The sequence below is a fragment of the Suricata suricatta genome, chromosome 8 (genome assembly GCF_006229205.1).
Source record: "Suricata suricatta isolate VVHF042 chromosome 8, meerkat_22Aug2017_6uvM2_HiC, whole genome shotgun sequence".
NCBI lineage: Eukaryota > Metazoa > Chordata > Mammalia > Carnivora > Herpestidae > Suricata > Suricata suricatta.
The window spans coordinates 138477554-138480803 of NC_043707.1; positions in this window are offsets into that span (position 1 = coordinate 138477554).

Genomic DNA, 3250 nt, shown 5'->3' on the forward strand with positions numbered 1-3250 from the left:
ATTATGCTGAGTGAGAAAGACAAGGAGCCAGACAGAAAAATCACCCAAACTGCAGGATTCCATGAGTTCAGGATTCTAGGTCAACAAGTGTTGTCAAGCGGTTGCCTGAGGAACGGGGTGTGGCCGGGGGGCAGGGAGAAGCGGGATCCTCGGGGGTGCAGGAAATATCTGGAAGTCACAGATGTGTTGTCTCTACTGGTTCACAGACACAAATACACATGTGCACGTGTCTCTATAGACATGTATACACATCCCGTACATGTTACAACTCAAATTGTGCATTTCAGTTATGTGAAATTCATTTTATACCAATTAGACTTCAATGAAGCTTAATAAAAGAGTATCCCAAACAAAACAAAACCCTCTCCAGTCAAGGTGGCCCACACGACTCTTGTCAAGCTCACCATTGACGGAATCCAGTGGTTGCTTGGTCCGGTGGTTTAGTTCTTGGCCTCACCTCGCCAGATCTGTAGGCAGCACTCAACACAGTGGCTCCTCTCCACGGATTTCCTGGTTTCCCCCACCACCCTCACCCCTGGTATCTACAGCTGGGCCCCTCCCTGACTTTCTCTACCCCCAACTCCAATCTCATGGTCTTAGATACAGTCGATTAACTGATGACCCCGAAATTCAGCTCTGGGAGCTGTTGCTCCGACCTCCAGACGCCTGGGCGCCCGCGTCCGGTCTGCCCGCGAGTCAGCCAGCATCTCAAGCTTAAATGGCCAGATGGCTCTTTACCCAGCCGCCTCCGCTCTCCCTGGGAGGGCTGCCTGACCACGGTTCTCACCCAAGCTGCCACCAAATCCTGTCAGCTCTGCCGTCACAATCTACCGAGACCCAGAATCCATTCCTTTTCCTCTCCTGCTACCACTGCAGACCCACCACCATCGTGTCCCGCCTGCTTGCCGTGACCACCGAGGGCTCCCCCTGCACTGTGCTCAGGGACGCCCATGGTCTGGTCTCAGCAGAGCGCGGGGTCCTGCTCAGCCGGCCCCTCTCCCAAGGCCCCGTAGCCCTGCCTGTGTCAGAGCCCGGGCCTTGCCTTGGTCAACCCGCATGCTGTGCCTCGCACGCCTGCCACATCAGCACTGAGACCCCCCCGGGCCCCCCGCAGCACACCTCCTCACGCCCGCCGGCTGCCTGCTGGGGTCTCCTCCCATCCTGCGCCCTGTGCCCGGACATCCTTCTTCTGGACGGTCTCAGGGCCCCCCTGGCCCTCCTGCAGGCACCTCTCACCTCACTCTCTGAAGCCAAACCTCTGTTCCTGTCCTGTCCTGTCTCCTTCCTCCATGTTCCCAGCAACCTCGCTGAGACAGCTCACTTCTCTGTTATTTCATTGCCTTCCCCTTCAATATATGAGCTCCGTGAGAGGGCGGGGAGAGGTCTATTTCCTTCATCCTTTTCCCTGGGGCCCAGAAGAGACCCGGCACTTTGTAGAAGCGATCCGCGGGATGTCTATAGGAATGAAAGGAAGTTTGTCAGGTGCTTGGAAGGGGCTGTGGTCCCTGGTTCCCAGGTAAGATGGGCCTTGGACTGGGCCAGCAATGGGGACCCCAACCCCCAGGAAAACAGGGAGGCAGACAACTATGACTGAACAAGCAAAGTGCAGGGCTCTGAGTTAGAGACAGCCTCCGAGCATTGGAGGGGGCGCCGGGCTGGAGGTGGGGAGCCCGAGGGAGGCCATCGGGAGAGGCCTTCAGCTCCTCCAGGACAGAGCAGGGAATCCCAGCCAGTGCACAGCAGCCAGATCCCAGCGAGGGAAACACACACACAAACAGCAACATATTGGAAAAACATCTGCAGAGTTTTCCTGTTAGTGTGAGCCGCCGCTGGGGGAAGTGGGCACAGAACACACCGCAGAGTGGGAGGGGGACACCCATCGAAAACCGGGCTTGCGACGGGGAAACTGGTAGGAGCAGGCTGGTGTCAGGGGCACCTGGGCGTCTAAGTAGACGCGTTCACTGGGGTTTCCCGGTGAATGTGGCCAGATCGGACAGGCAGAGCTCTCTTGCAAGATTACATATTATTTTTTCCTGGAGAAAAATATTTCGTGGAAGCCCTAACTTCTTCTCAACGCCCCCGGTGAAAGGGAACAGGCTCCACGGAAGCATCTCCTTGTGGGCGGGGCCACACCGGCCACCCCTGAAGTCACGAACAGGTGTCAGAGTGTCCTACCTCGGCCAGCCGCAGCAGCGCGTCGGCTGGGCTGCACGGGGCTACCGGAAGCTTCCGGGCCAGGTGTTTGGCAGGACCTCGCTCCTGGCTCAGCCTCCGCTTCCGCCCGTTTTCTCACAGGGCAGGACCCTCTGTCTTCCCAGGGTCTCATGTGCAACCCAAGGTCCTGCGGGAACTTTGCGTCCGTGGGAAGCCACAGCCTGTAACGGGGGCCAGCCTCCCTTCTCATTCCTCTCTGGGGTGTGGAGGGAGGTGACAGAGAGCCTTGGCTGGTGACCTGCTTGAGATTCCTGGCTGGAGGAGGGGAATTTAGAGTCTGCTGGCCATTTGCACTGAATCAGCCGCAGGGGCTGAGGGGCCAGCCTGCCTCTGGCCTCCGTGGGAGCTGCCCTGACAGCAGTGCGCCTGAGGCTTCCCACCTCGTCCCTGCGCGGCGCACAGAGAACATGGCCACATTCACGCTGTCCTCGCAAGAGGAGGCCAAAGTGCTCTGAGCTGCACATCTGCTTCAGAAATGCACTGGCCTCTGGGGCGCCTGGGGGCTGGGGGTTCAGCCTCCGACCTTGATCTCGGCTCAGGGCATCATCTCACCGTTTCTGAGTTCAAGCCCCGCGTCAGGCCCTGAGCTGGTGCTGCAGAGCCTGCTTGGGATTCTCTCTCTCCTTCTCTCTGCCCCTCCCCTGCTTGTGCGCTCTCTCCCTCCCTCCCTCTCTCTCTCTCTCTCAAAATAAATAAATAAACTCAAAAAACAAAGCACTGGCCTGAGCAGGGGTGGGACTCTAGCTCAGCTTCTGGGGGATGAGAGAGAGATTCCTGACAACGGTGCACGACTGGGGGTGGGGGGTTGGGGGTCTAGGCCCCAAAGCTCTAAGATTCTGAACAGACCTTGGGCGGGGGCCCAAAACGGCACCTTTTTCTTGTGTTCGTCTAGGATTGTTTTGTAAGGATGCAGGTCTGATTCAGGTTTCCCCTCTGACCTTGAAGGCCAGCTAACACTGTTAACATTCCTGGGGGCGGGCCTAAAGATGGAGGCTAAGGCTAGTCACACCCTACCTGAGGGTCCTAGTCACGCCCT